The following is a 16240-nucleotide window of genomic DNA, read 5'->3' as shown; positions in this document are numbered from 1 at the left end:
GGGAAATAAGAGTCACCCAGCTGAGGAGTTGTGGTCAGCTCTGGAGACTGAGTTTAGTAAATGGTTGCCCCCACTCAACCTGCAGCCAGGGAAGGCCGTATGCGACAATGCTGCAAACCTGGGTGCGGCCCTACGCCGGGGCAAGGTGACACACATGCCTTGTATGGCTCACGTGTTGAACCTTGTTGTCCAGCAATTTTTAACACAATATCCCGGCCTAGATGGGCCTCTGCACAGGACACGGTCACTCTCTGCTCACTTCCGCCGTTCAACCGACGCAGCTGACCGACTTGCATTGCTCCAGAAGTCTTTCGGCCTGCCGGTTCATCGCCTGAACTGCGATGTGCCGACACGCCGGAATTCGACTCTCCACATTTTGCAGCGACTGTGGCAGCACCGCCGAGCCCTGGTGCAATACGTTATGACGTATAGCCTGGGCCAACGAGATGCAGAGGTGGGGAAGATCACGCTGCTGGAGTGGTCTCAGATCAAGGACCTATGCACCCTTCTGCACAGTTTCGACATGGCGACAAATATGTTTAGTGCTGACAATGCCATTATCAGCATGACAATTCCAGTCATTTACATGCTGGAGCACACTCTAAACACTATTCGGAGTCAGGGGGTGGGACAAGAGGAAGGGGCGGAAGAACAGGAGGATTCATATGCGGAAGGGATACCAAGATCTGCAAGGTCCAGACGTTCTGCATCACCAAGGCAGCAGGCATGGGACAGTGGTGGAGAGGGATTAACAAGGACGCATGGTAGCAGCCAAACTGTTGAGGAAGGTGCAGGAGCCCAGGAAGAAATGGAGGACAAACTGGCGATGGGTATGGAAGACTCAGCAGATGAGGGAGACCTTAGTCAAATTTCGGTTGTTCGAGGTTGGGGGGAGATGTCAGAGTCAGGAAGCACGGTTATCACCTCGCCGCCACAAATACAGCAAGGACTTGGTCTGCAGGGATGCGCAAGACACATGAGCGCCTTCTTGCTGCACTACCGACAACATGACCCTCGGATTGTCCGAATTAGAAGGAATGATGACTACTGGGTTGCCACACTCTTAGGTCCCCGGTACAAGTCCAAATTTGGCGAAATAATTCCAGCCATAGAAAGGGACGCACGTATGCAGGAGTATCAGCAGAAGCTGTTACGCAATATTAGCTTGGCTTTTCCACCAAACACCAGTGGTGCACAGAGTGAATCTCCCAGTTGTAACTTGCCAAACATGGGACTGTCGAGTCATCATCAGTCAAACCGTACCAGCAACACCGTATCTGGTGGTAACAGCAATTTTATGGAATCGTTTCATAATTTTTTTTAGACCATCCTTTGCAAGGCCACAAGAGACAAGAAGTCTGACACATAGTCAACGGCTGGAGAGGATGATACAGGAGTATCTACAAATGAATATCGATGCCATGACTGTGCAACTGGAGCCTTGCTCATTTTGGGCTTCCAATCTTGAAAAATGGCCTGAGCTCTTGTCGTGTCCCGCAGCCAGCGTTGTCTCTGAACGTGTCTTCAGTGCTGCTGGGTGTGTGCTGACAGATAAGCGTACGCGTCTGTCCAGTGACAATGTGGACAGACTAACGTTCATCAAGATGAACAAGTCTTTGATCAGCAAGGACTTTGCTACCCCTGTGTCATCCTCGGGAGAGTAAAGGCTGGCGTATTTTTGAATGTGCTTGATGCAAATCAACACATCCAGTTTGCAACTGGGGCACAAGGGATGCCACTGAAGTGGTGTGTGTGGCCCAATTTTTGGAAAAAAGGGAGACTCTGCTTGGAGTCCCCTTGCTGTGTTTTTAACAATGAGCCAAGATGAACAAGTCATGGTTCAGCAAGGACTTTGCTATCCCGGTGTCATCCTGGGGAGAGTAAAGGCTTGTGGATTTGGATTGTGCTTCATGAAAATCTACCTGTCAAGTTTGCAACTGGGGGACAAGTGATGCCACTTAAGTGGTGTCTGTGGCCCAATTTTTGGGAAAAAGGGAGACTTTGGTTGGAGTCCACTTGCTGTGTTTTACATGATTTTAGAAGGGCATGACATGCCTATATCTGTGTCTCCTCCTCTTTTTACTCGTCCAGCTCTTTTGTTTTCGAATGAGTATATGTCCTTGTCACTTTCCCATGTGTTTGTGTTGTCTTGGGGGTTGTTTGACACCTTTGAAGGTGTTTTCTATGTGCTTTTATGTGTTTGCCTGCCATTGTTTTCAATGGGGTTCGAGTGGTTCATCGAACGGTTCGTCGAATGGAGCCTCCGTTCGATGAACCGAACCGAACTCTAGGGGGGTGGCGTTCCTGTTAGGCTTGTTTAATGTTTTGTCATAAGGTCATAAGACTTGGGGAGGGGGTGGTGGAGAGGTTCTGGGAAGTTCTCAAAATTTATTGGTTTATACTTAATATATGACATCTAATCTCCCTTTTTTTGTTGTACTACTGGAAAACTATTTCCTTTTTTTTCTTTTATCTTGGATATGTCTATGTACCTTGTTTTTGTTTTTCAATAGACGATTTAAAAAAAAAACAAAAAAAAAAACAAAAAACCAATACAGATCAAATCCAATCCATCCATACTTACCGTCCCTTTGTATACATTCTTCACAGGAGCATTAGAAAGCATTGGAATATCCTCCACAAAGGATATCCAAACGTTAAAGAATTCCAACACACTTTTCTCCCGTGTTTTAAGAGGTCACATAATCTCAGGGTGCGACGGAGCAGTAAGAGACCCTAGGCCGATGAACAATCCAATGAGATTTATTGAGGCAGGAAGCATAGAATATCCAATATCAAAATGGTTCTTTAGAGTCCACAATGAGTCCACACAAAAGAAACAGATCCGGGGGTGCCACCCAGCAATCAATGCCAAGTAAAATGCAACAACAGTCCTTAGATGAGTTCCTTAAATCCAGCAGCATGGCCGAGACAACACAGTCCCACGTACCAGCCAATCTTCACTGTCCAATAGTGAATACATGTGTACCAGGACCTAGCCTCAGCAACAGATCCCAGCCCTTCACCAGACACAGCATCAACTAACTAATCATGTGGCTGATTCTTCCACCTCTCCTTAGATCCACTTCCTGGATGGGAAAGGGTTCACACCCACTTTTTGACTATGTGACTTTATGGAGAAGTTTCCAGAAACTACAAGCTTGTATTGGATGAGTCCCATGCAGAGAAGAACAAAGACACAGTCGCCCACTAGATGTTGACCTATGCCTGATTACATTAAAGTCCAGACACATAGGCCAGGGAGGGACACGCTGTTACAATACTGCTGGAGGCCTGAATACATTATGGTGCAGGCTGGGGGGACACACTGTTACACAGGGACAGTCTTGTTAAAGCAGACATTGGCCCCGCACATCCACAACAGAAACAACGATATCTCCAAAATCCCAAAAAAGGCACATTCCCCTGCTTGCAATGTCATCATTGCAATAAGGTTTTAACGGGTGACCCTATACCTCAGCCTCATTTGGATAAACGATATCCCATCAAGGACTTTTTGCACGTGTGATACCCCTTTGTAGTGTACCTACTGAAATGCCCCTGTGGACTTATTTATGTAGGGGAAACAACACAACCGATTAAACAGGGCCTCCAAACATAACTCCACGCTCAGATGTAAACATACACTCTTACCAGTTCACCACCATTTTATTACAGAAGGCCACACAGTGGCACAACTTAAAGACCATTGAACAGGTACCACAACCCCGTAGAGGGGGTAATTGTGAGCAATTGTTGAAACACAGGGAAACCTACTGGATCCATGAATTACAATCATTGGATGAAATGTAGAATATGACCTTCAAGCGTTTGTTTAAAGTTAATACTATATAATAATATCGTGGAATGCATTGTACTGTATATTATCCTTTCACTTAAGTTTAGACCATCCAAGTCTCATTATAAAAATGTAGTGTCTTCGATTGACTTTCTCTGGGTCTTTATTATCCATGTTTCCACATTATCTCTGTATCGTATTTATTTGTTAATTTACTTTTCATTTGCTGCATTTATTTCTAATCCTTATTATCCCCCACAGATCACCCATGTGCATTCACATATTACACAGCAGAGCCTAATACTGTCTTTTTTCCCTAAAAGAGCCACATCTAGGAATCTTATATCTTGAAGCCCTGTACTTTGTCACATTCACCTGTGTGCTACACAATACCCTCTGGTTTTCCCAAGGACCTAGCACAGGCATCTCCTCCGCCTTTTACTGACCGGTCATTTCCATCCTCCACCGACGGAGCGATTCACCGTGATGTCGCAACCCCCCCTCCTTCCCATTGGACACCGCAACCGCTAAGCCCCACCCACCACCCATTTAGTGCGGCACCTCCGGTGACAGGTCAGTGCTCGCTGCCTTCAGCCGTGGACTCTTCAATGTTAAGATGAGCGCCAACCACTCCCAGGAGACTCCACACTGAACCACCACTGGTATGAACAATTACATCATATTATTTATATGCTCCACAGGAATCTTCATTTTCTCCACAGGGTTCTACACATTTCTGTCCCATAAAGAGGTATCTTTCATATCTTCACAAGCATACACATATTATAAATAGCTCTCACCACTTTTATCCACTACATGGTGCTGATACATCTCATAAGGGCACTTTACACACTGCGATATCGGTACCGATATCGCTAGCGAGCGTACCCGCCCCCGTCGGTTGTGCGTCATGGGCAAATCGCTGCCCGTGGCGCACAACATCGCTTACACACGTCACAGGGACTTACCTTCCCTGCGACTTCGCTGTGTCCGGCGAACCGCCTCCATTCTAAGGGGGCGGTTCGTGCAGCGTCACACGACAGCCGTCCAATAGCAGAGGAGGGGCGGAGATGAGCGGCCGGAACATGCCGCCCACCTCCTTCCTTCCTCATTGGCAGTGGACGCAGGTAAGGAGATGTTCATCGTTCTTGCGGTGTCACAAACAGCGATGTGTGATGCCGCAGGAACGAGGAACAACCAGCGGCATGCCCCACCAATGATATGAAAAGGAGCAACGTGTCAACGATCAACAATTTGACGTTTTTGCAATCGTTGATCGTCACTCCTTGGTGTCACACGCTGCGATGTCGCTAACGGCGCCGGATGTGCGTCACTAACGGCGTGATCCCGACGATATATCGTTAGCGATGTCGCTGCATGTAAAGCACCCTATAGAATGCTTTAACCTACAGGCTCCAATCACATTTAAGGCTAAGTTCACACTTGCGTTGTACTGCATCAGTCACAATCAGTTGTGTGACTGATGCAATGTATGTGTTGCAGATAGTAGCACAACTGATGTGTCTGATGCTGCAAAAAAACAATACATTGTTTTTGTTTTTTTACTGTTTTACCGCCTTTTCTGAACGATCAGCTGATCGCCCAGCTTCACAAAGCCGGCTGCTGGGCGATCAGCTGATCGTTCAGAGCCATTCGCCGGGCGATCAGCTGATCACTCACAAAAGCCGGACAATCGGCTGATCGTTCACAAAAGCCGTGTGATCACAGCTGGCCGCCGGGAGATCAGCTGATCATTCTGGCCGCTGGAAGTGGAACAGAATTTACAGTCACCATGGTTTTTTACGGTGTGCATGCTCACAGTAAAAAAACGATCCGCCGCACACAAAAAACGTATCATTCAGCATTGCTCCCGCCTGACGGTCAGTCAGTAAACGACTGATCCATCACGCGGCGGATGCAGCGCAAGGCCATCAGTCACAATCCGTCGCTAATAGAAGCCTTTGGTGAAAAAACAACTTCCTGCAAAATATTTTGCAGGATACCGTAATTCCTAAAGGCGATGGATTGTGACAGATGCAAAACAACGGAAGTGTGAACTTGGCCTAATCCATTTCCAACAGTTTTTACTTCCTTTCAGTTCTGCATGTTTGTTTTATACAGTTTATTATTTTACTTTTTTCACAAGTAGGTGAATTATACAATATGTTTCATTTATTTTTGCTCCATCCTTCATTATACACACCTCTGTATAAATATTGGCACCTCTGTAAATAGATGCCAAAAGCAACAAAACCACATCATATGTCTTGGATTATTTTCTCTTTCTCCACAATGAGTCCACACAAAAGAAACAGATCCGGGGGTGCCACCCAGCAATCAATGCCAAGTAAAATGCAACAACAGTCCTTAGATGAGTTCCTTAAATCCAGCAGCATGGCCGAGACAACACAGTCCCACGTACCAGCCAATCTTCACTGTCCAATAGTGAATACATGTGTACCAGGACCTAGCCTCAGCAACAGATCCCAGCCCTTCACCAGACACAGCATCAACTAACTAATCATGTGGCTGATTCTTCCACCTCTCCTTAGATCCACTTCCTGGATGGGAAAGGGTTCACACCCACTTTTTGACTATGTGACTTTATGGAGAAGTTTCCAGAAACTACAAGCTTGTATTGGATGAGTCCTATGCAGAGAAGAACAAAGACACAGTCGCCCACTAGATGTTGACCTATGCCTGATTACATTAAAGTCCAGACACATAGGCCAGGGAGGGACACGCTGTTACAATACTGCTGGAGGCCTGAATACATTATGGTGCAGGCTGGGGGGACACACTGTTACACAGGGACAGTCTTGCTAAAGCAGACATTGGCCCCGCACATCCACAACAGAAACAACGATATCTCCAAAATCCCAAAAAAGGCACATTCCCCTGCTTGCAATGTCATCATTGCAATAAGGTTTTAACGGGTGACCCTATACCTCAGCCTCATTTGGATAAACGATATCCCATCAAGGACTTTTTGCACGTGTGATACCCCTTTGTAGTGTACCTACTGAAATGCCCCTGTGGACTTATTTATGTAGGGGAAACAACACAACCGATTAAACAGGGCCTCCAAACATAACTCCACGCTCAGATGTAAACATACACTCTTACCAGTTCACCACCATTTTATTACAGAAGGCCACACAGTGGCACAACTTAAAGACCATTGAACAGGTACCACAACCCCGTAGAGGGGGTAATTGTGAGCAATTGTTGAAACACAGGGAAACCTACTGGATCCATGAATTACAATCATTGGATGAAATGTAGAATATGACCTTCAAGCGTTTGTTTAAAGTTAATACTATATAATAATATCGTGGAATGCATTGTACTGTATATTATCCTTTCACTTAAGTTTAGACCATCCAAGTCTCATTATAAAAATGTAGTGTCTTCGATTGACTTTCTCTGGGTCTTTATTATCCATGTTTCCACATTATCTCTGTATCGTATTTATTTGTTAATTTACTTTTCATTTGCTGCATTTATTTCTAATCCTTATTATCCCCCACAGATCACCCATGTGCATTCACATATTACACAGCAGAGCCTAATACTGTCTTTTTTCCCTAAAAGAGCCACATCTAGGAATCTTATATCTTGAAGCCCTGTACTTTGTCACATTCACCTGTGTGCTACACAATACCCTCTGGTTTTCCCAAGGACCTAGCACAGGCATCTCCTCCGCCTTTTACTGACCGGTCATTTCCATCCTCCACCGACGGAGCGATTCACCGTGATGTCGCAACCCCCCCTCCTTCCCATTGGACACCGCAACCGCTAAGCCCCACCCACCACCCATTTAGTGCGGCACCTCCGGTGACAGGTCAGTGCTCGCTGCCTTCAGCCGTGGACTCTTCAATGTTAAGATGAGCGCCAACCACTCCCAGGAGACTCCACACTGAACCACCACTGGTATGAACAATTACATCATATTATTTATATGCTCCACAGGAATCTTCATTTTCTCCACAGGGTTCTACACATTTCTGTCCCATAAAGAGGTATCTTTCATATCTTCACAAGCATACACATATTATAAATAGCTCTCACCACTTTTATCCACTACATGGTGCTGATACATCTCATAAGGGCACTTTACACACTGCGATATCGGTACCGATATCGCTAGCGAGCGTACCCGCCCCCGTCGGTTGTGCGTCATGGGCAAATCGCTGCCCGTGGCGCACAACATCGCTTACACACGTCACAGGGACTTACCTTCCCTGCGACTTCGCTGTGTCCGGCGAACCGCCTCCATTCTAAGGGGGCGGTTCGTGCAGCGTCACACGACAGCCGTCCAATAGCAGAGGAGGGGCGGAGATGAGCGGCCGGAACATGCCGCCCACCTCCTTCCTTCCTCATTGGCAGTGGACGCAGGTAAGGAGATGTTCGTCGTTCTTGCGGTGTCACAAACAGCGATGTGTGATGCCGCAGGAACGAGGAACAACCAGCGGCATGCCCCACCAATGATATGAAAAGGAGCAACGTGTCAACGATCAACAATTTGACGTTTTTGCAATCGTTGATCGTCACTCCTTGGTGTCACACGCTGCGATGTCGCTAACGGCGCCGGATGTGCGTCACTAACGGCGTGATCCCGACGATATATCGTTAGCGATGTCGCTGCATGTAAAGCACCCTATAGAATGCTTTAACCTACAGGCTCCAATCACATTTAAGGCTAAGTTCACACTTGCGTTGTACTGCATCAGTCACAATCAGTTGTGTGACTGATGCAATGTATGTGTTGCAGATAGTAGCACAACTGATGTGTCTGATGCTGCAAAAAAACAATACATTGTTTTTGTTTTTTTACTGTTTTACCGCCTTTTCTGAACGATCAGCTGATCGCCCAGCTTCACAAAGCCGGCTGCTGGGCGATCAGCTGATCGTTCAGAGCCATTCGCCGGGCGATCAGCTGATCACTCACAAAAGCCGGACAATCGGCTGATCGTTCACAAAAGCCGTGTGATCACAGCTGGCCGCCGGGAGATCAGCTGATCATTCTGGCTGCTGGAAGTGGAACAGAATTTACAGTCACCATGGTTTTTTACGGTGTGCATGCTCACAGTAAAAAAACGATCCGCCGCACACAAAAAACGTATCATTCAGCATTGCTCCCGCCTGACGGTCAGTCAGTAAACGACTGATCCATCACGCGGCGGATGCAGCGCAAGGCCATCAGTCACAATCCGTCGCTAATAGAAGCCTTTGGTGAAAAAACAACTTCCTGCAAAATATTTTGCAGGATACCGTAATTCCTAAAGGCGATGGATTGTGACAGATGCAAAACAACGGAAGTGTGAACTTGGCCTAATCCATTTCCAACAGTTTTTACTTCCTTTCAGTTCTGCATGTTTGTTTTATACAGTTTATTATTTTACTTTTTTCACAAGTAGGTGAATTATACAATATGTTTCATTTATTTTTGCTCCATCCTTCATTATACACACCTCTGTATAAATATTGGCACCTCTGTAAATAGATGCCAAAAGCAACAAAACCACATCATATGTCTTGGATTATTTTCTCTTTCTCCACAATGAGTCCACACAAAAGAAACAGATCCGGGGGTGCCACCCAGCAATCAATGCCAAGTAAAATGCAACAACAGTCCTTAGATGAGTTCCTTAAATCCAGCAGCATGGCCGAGACAACACAGTCCCACGTACCAGCCAATCTTCACTGTCCAATAGTGAATACATGTGTACCAGGACCTAGCCTCAGCAACAGATCCCAGCCCTTCACCAGACACAGCATCAACTAACTAATCATGTGGCTGATTCTTCCACCTCTCCTTAGATCCACTTCCTGGATGGGAAAGGGTTCACACCCACTTTTTGACTATGTGACTTTATGGAGAAGTTTCCAGAAACTACAAGCTTGTATTGGATGAGTCCCATGCAGAGAAGAACAAAGACACAGTTGCCCACTAGATGTTGACCTATGCCTGATTACATTAAAGTCCAGACACATAGGCCAGGGAGGGACACGCTGTTACAATACTGCTGGAGGCCTGAATACATTATGGTGCAGGCTGGGGGGACACACTGTTACACAGGGACAGTCTTGTTAAAGCAGACATTGGCCCCGCACATCCACAACAGAAACAACGATATCTCCAAAATCCCAAAAAAGGCACATTCCCCTGCTTGCAATGTCATCATTGCAATAAGGTTTTAACGGGTGACCCTATACCTCAGCCTCATTTGGATAAACGATATCCCATCAAGGACTTTTTGCACGTGTGATACCCCTTTGTAGTGTACCTACTGAAATGCCCCTGTGGACTTATTTATGTAGGGGAAACAACACAACCGATTAAACAGGGCCTCCAAACATAACTCCACGCTCAGATGTAAACATACACTCTTACCAGTTCACCACCATTTTATTACAGAAGGCCACACAGTGGCACAACTTAAAGACCATTGAACAGGTACCACAACCCCGTAGAGGGGGTAATTGTGAGCAATTGTTGAAACACAGGGAAACCTACTGGATCCATGAATTACAATCATTGGATGAAATGTAGAATATGACCTTCAAGCGTTTGTTTAAAGTTAATACTATATAATAATATCGTGGAATGCATTGTACTGTATATTATCCTTTCACTTAAGTTTAGACCATCCAAGTCTCATTATAAAAATGTAGTGTCTTCGATTGACTTTCTCTGGGTCTTTATTATCCATGTTTCCACATTATCTCTGTATCGTATTTATTTGTTAATTTACTTTTCATTTGCTGCATTTATTTCTAATCCTTATTATCCCCCACAGATCACCCATGTGCATTCACATATTACACAGCAGAGCCTAATACTGTCTTTTTTCCCTAAAAGAGCCACATCTAGGAATCTTATATCTTGAAGCCCTGTACTTTGTCACATTCACCTGTGTGCTACACAATGCCCTCTGGTTTTCCCAAGGACCTAGCACAGGCATCTCCTCCGCCTTTTACTGACCGGTCATTTCCATCCTCCACCGACGGAGCGATTCACCGTGATGTCGCAACCCCCCCTCCTTCCCATTGGACACCGCAACCGCTAAGCCCCACCCACCACCCATTTAGTGCGGCACCTCCGGTGACAGGTCAGTGCTCGCTGCCTTCAGCCGTGGACTCTTCAATGTTAAGATGAGCGCCAACCACTCCCAGGAGACTCCACACTGAACCACCACTGGTATGAACAATTACATCATATTATTTATATGCTCCACAGGAATCTTCATTTTCTCCACAGGGCTCTACACATTTCTGTCCCATAAAGAGGTATCTTTCATATCTTCACAAGCATACACATATTATAAATAGCTCTCACCACTTTTATCCACTACATGGTGCTGATACATCTCATAAGGGCACTTTACACACTGCGATATCGGTACCGATATCGCTAGCGAGCGTACCCGCCCCCGTCGGTTGTGCGTCATGGGCAAATCGCTGCCCGTGGCGCACAACATCGCTTACACACGTCACAGGGACTTACCTTCCCTGCGACTTCGCTGTGTCCGGCGAACCGCCTCCATTCTAAGGGGGCGGTTCGTGCAGCGTCACACGACAGCCGTCCAATAGCAGAGGAGGGGCGGAGATGAGCGGCCGGAACATGCCGCCCACCTCCTTCCTTCCTCATTGGCAGTGGACGCAGGTAAGGAGATGTTCGTCGTTCTTGCGGTGTCACAAACAGCGATGTGTGATGCCGCAGGAACGAGGAACAACCAGCGGCATGCCCCACCAATGATATGAAAAGGAGCAACGTGTCAACGATCAACAATTTGACGTTTTTGCAATCGTTGATCGTCACTCCTTGGTGTCACACGCTGCGATGTCGCTAACGGCGCCGGATGTGCGTCACTAACGGCGTGATCCCGACGATATATCGTTAGCGATGTCGCTGCATGTAAAGCACCCTATAGAATGCTTTAACCTACAGGCTCCAATCACATTTAAGGCTAAGTTCACACTTGCGTTGTACTGCATCAGTCACAATCAGTTGTGTGACTGATGCAATGTATGTGTTGCAGATAGTAGCACAACTGATGTGTCTGATGCTGCAAAAAAACAATACATTGTTTTTGTTTTTTTACTGTTTTACCACCTTTTCTGAACGATCAGCTGATCGCCCAGCTTCACAAAGCCGGCTGCTGGGCGATCAGCTGATCGTTCAGAGCCATTCGCCGGGCGATCAGCTGATCACTCACAAAAGCCGGACAATCGGCTGATCGTTCACAAAAGCCGTGTGATCACAGCTGGCCACCGGGAGATCAGCTGATCATTCTGGCCGCTGGAAGTGGAACAGAATTTACAGTCACCATGGTTTTTTACGGTGTGCATGCTCACAGTAAAAAAACGATCCGCCGCACACAAAAAACGTATCATTCAGCATTGCTCCCGCCTGACGGTCAGTCAGTAAACGACTGATCCATCACGCGGCGGATGCAGCGCAAGGCCATCAGTCACAATCCGTCGCTAATAGAAGCCTTTGGTGAAAAAACAACTTCCTGCAAAATATTTTGCAGGATACCGTAATTCCTAAAGGCGATGGATTGTGACAGATGCAAAACAACGGAAGTGTGAACTTGGCCTAATCCATTTCCAACAGTTTTTACTTCCTTTCAGTTCTGCATGTTTGTTTTATACAGTTTATTATTTTACTTTTTTCACAAGTAGGTGAATTATACAATATGTTTCATTTATTTTTGCTCCATCCTTCATTATACACACCTCTGTATAAATATTGGCACCTCTGTAAATAGATGCCAAAAGCAACAAAACCACATCATATGTCTTGGATTATTTTCTCTTGTGTGTTCTTTTTATTTATGCAATTTTTGAGACTGTATGGTTATCTATTATTACATTTAATTTCAGCACACTGAGGAAGGTCTGTTACTAACCGAAAACTTTGTGCTGGTTAATGTTTGGGAATAAAAATTCACCTTCTTTGCATCAAGATTTGAGTGCCAGGTTTTCTTTGTGATTGAATCTAAAGGGTGATTTACACGCTGCGACATCGCTAGCGATTGCTAGCGATGTCGCATGCGATAGCACCCGCCCCTGTCGTTCTAACGATATGTGGTGATTGCTGCCATAGCGAACATTATCGCTACGGCAGCATCACACGAACATACCTGTGCAGCGACGTTGCTGTGACCGCCGAACAATCCCTCCCTCAAGGGGGAGATGCGTTCGGCATCACCAAGCAGCCGGCCAATAGAAGCGGAGATGAGCAGGACGTAACATCCCGCCCACCTCCTTCCTTCCGCATTGCCGGTGGACGCAGGTAAGGAGATGTTCGTTGTTCCTGTGGCGTCACACATAGCGATGTGTGCTGCTGCAGGACCGACGAACAACATCGTACCGACAGCAGCAATGATATTAAGGAAATGAGCGACGTGTCAACGAGCAACGATTTTTCACGTTTTTGTGCTCGTTGATCGTCGCTCATTTGTGTTACACGCTGCGATGTCGGTAACGGCGCCGGATGTGCGTCACTACCGACGTGATCCCGACGATATATCGTTACCAATATCACAGTGTGTAAAGCCCCCTTAATAGAGAGCATGTCCAGAAGGATTCAGGCAGAAACCCAAAAGGTGGATTTACAAAATACTAATAAAATAATAATAAAAATTTTGATTCTTAGGTGCAATTTTTTAACAATATGGTGACATGACAAGAGTGTGCATAACTAATCATGGGATAAATAGTTGTAAGTCAAATTTATTTATGGAGATAGCCAAGATGATTGTCTATAAAGTATTTGAGTAGTGAATGGTAAGATATGGAGCTTGAAAGTCAAACGTTCCAAATATTGTTACCTTTTTGCTTGTCGGTGTAAATACATACAGTTGTGCTACATATATACAATTTATATAAACATTCACTGTGTATACATAACCCCACTAAGCTGTTCCTTACAAGTCATGTGATTGGTTACATGACCTGAAAGACCTGGAGCTAGTCGGGTGGAAGGGTCTTCATCTGCTCACTGAGAACGTGCAGCTTCTGTGCAGGTTTCGGTAACTTGCCCAGATCAACGTGAGTCAGGAGGAGAGAGCAGTCTTCTCAGTGATTGGGAAGGATAATGTCTCAGGGTTCCCCATTGTTACAGGAAGCTGCCTCCAGGCACTCATGTACTGGTATTAGCAAGATTTCTTTTTTGTTAAAAGTGTGTCTTATCCTATAGTCTAAAAAAATATGGTAGGTTCTAAAGTAATTTCCCATTGTCATTCAATTAGGACGGTCTATTATATATTTTTTGTACAATTTGTCAATCTAATATATAAAGCTGAATGTGTGTGTGTGTATATATATATATATATATATATATGTGTGTATGTATGTATGTATGTATGTATGTATGTATGTGTGTGTGTGTGTGTGTGTGTGTGTGTGTGTGTGTGTGTCCGGGATTGGCATCCGCACCGTCGCAGCTACAGCCACAAAATTTTGCACACTCAGACGTATGGACCCCGAGAGCATCATAGGCTATGTTTCGAGGGGAAATTTTAACCCCGCGCTTTACAGTTATTCGCCAAAAAACCTGCCTCCATTTAAGCGAATGGAGCTGGGAGCCACAGTGCAGCCAGAACTTCAGAAGAATGCGCAGCCACGCCCTTATATGGAATGGCGTGTCACAATGCAGCCAGGGAAAGAGGCAGACACAGACAGGGAAAGAGGCAGACACAGACAGGGAAAGAGGCAGACACAGACAGGGTAAGAAACAGACAGAGAAAGAGACAGACACAGACAGGGAAAGAGACAGACACAGACAGGGAAAGAGACAGACACAGACAGGGAAAGAGACAGACACAGACAGGGAAAGAGACAGACACAGGGAAAGAGACAGACACAGGGAAAGAGACAGACACAGGGAAAGAGACAGACACAGGGAAAGAGACAGACAGGGAAAGTGACAGACAGGGAAAGAGATTGAGACAGACGGAGAAAGAGATTGAGACAGACGGAGAAAAAGATAGACAGGGAAAGAGACAGACAGACAAAGAGATAGAGAGAGACAGAGAATGGGAGAGAAACAGAGAGACAGTTACTATCCCGGGCAGCGCCGAGTGCTATGTTGTGAGGCGAAATTTTAACCCCGCGCGTTCCAATTTACCAATCAATTTTGCCCCTATCTACATAATGGGAAAAAAGTGAAACGAAAAGTGTTGGGGACAAATTGACAGCTGCCAGATGTGAACAAGGGGCACTTAAAGAATGAGAGCGATGGCGCCAAAGAGTATATACCGTACATTTGCTAAGGTGGGCCCCCGACATGGGATACTCACCACACTCGAGGATATGAACACACACCCACAATGCGCCACACACTGCCACGTACTTGAACACATATACCACCCTCAGCACACATTTCACCACGCATACACCAACCTCGCCACATAATCGCCCTAAACACACACAAGTCTGGTATTATCCTTCAAAAATAAAAATCTGATTAATAAGCAGCCAAACTACAAGAACAACAAATGTACCATATAGGAAATACGGCAGCTGTCAGTCATATGACCTGTCTATATGTGTATGTGTGAGCTAATATATACTGTCAGGGGGGAGGGCTTTCTGTTGCCTGGAGATTTGCCAATAGCAACCAATCACAGCTTAGCTTCTATTTTGCTACAGTTAATTAATCTGAGCTCTGATTGGTTAATATAGGCAACAATTTAATAATTACATTTCTATCTATTTGTGTTGTGTTTTTTGTGTGCAGAATACATTTTTGTTAATACATCCTATTTTGTTAACAGCAGTTATTAACCCGGGCGAAGCCGGGTAGTACAGCCAGTCTAATATATAAAGCTGAATGTGTGCGTGTATGTGTGTGTGTGTGTCCGGGATTGGCATCTGCACCGTCGCAGCTACAGCCACAAAATTTTGCACACTCACACGTCTGGACCCCGAGAGCGTCATAGGCTATGTTTTGAGGGGAAATTTTTAACCCCGCGCTTTACAGTTGTTCGCCAAAAAAACCTACCTCCATTAAAGCGAATGGAGCTGGGAGCCACAGTGCAGCCAGAACTTCAGAAGAATGCGCAGCCACGCCCTTATATGGAATGTTGGCGTGTCATAATGCAGCCAGGGAAAGAGACAGACAAAGAAAGAGGCAGACACAAACAGGGTAAGAAACAGACATAGACAGGGTAAGAGACAGACACAAAGAGACAGACACCTACAAAGACACAGACTGACAGGGAAAGAGACAGACAGGGAAAGAGAGGGAAAGAGACAGACAGGGAAAAATAGGGAAAGAGACAGACAGGGAAAGAGACAGAGATAGATAGACAGACAGGAAAGAGATAGATAGACAGACAGGGAAAGAGATTGAGACAGACGGAGAAAGAGACAGAAGGACAGAGATAGGGAGAGAGACAAAGATATATACAGAGGGGGATACAGACA

At 45.6% G+C, this 16240-nt stretch overlaps 1 protein-coding gene across 1 annotated transcript in view; it reads right to left on the bottom strand.

The window, feature by feature from the left end:
• Window positions 1-16240, bottom strand: part of LOC142312963 (uncharacterized) — a 240666-nt gene that overhangs the window by 183766 nt on the left and 40660 nt on the right. The gene's annotated exons all lie outside the window — the stretch shown is intronic.

The sequence above is a fragment of the Anomaloglossus baeobatrachus genome, chromosome 5, assembly GCF_048569485.1.
Source record: "Anomaloglossus baeobatrachus isolate aAnoBae1 chromosome 5, aAnoBae1.hap1, whole genome shotgun sequence".
Classification (NCBI taxonomy): Eukaryota; Metazoa; Chordata; class Amphibia; order Anura; family Aromobatidae; genus Anomaloglossus; species Anomaloglossus baeobatrachus.
The sequence above is the reverse complement of the archived record's forward strand: the minus strand, read 5'-3'. Positions and strand labels throughout refer to the sequence as shown.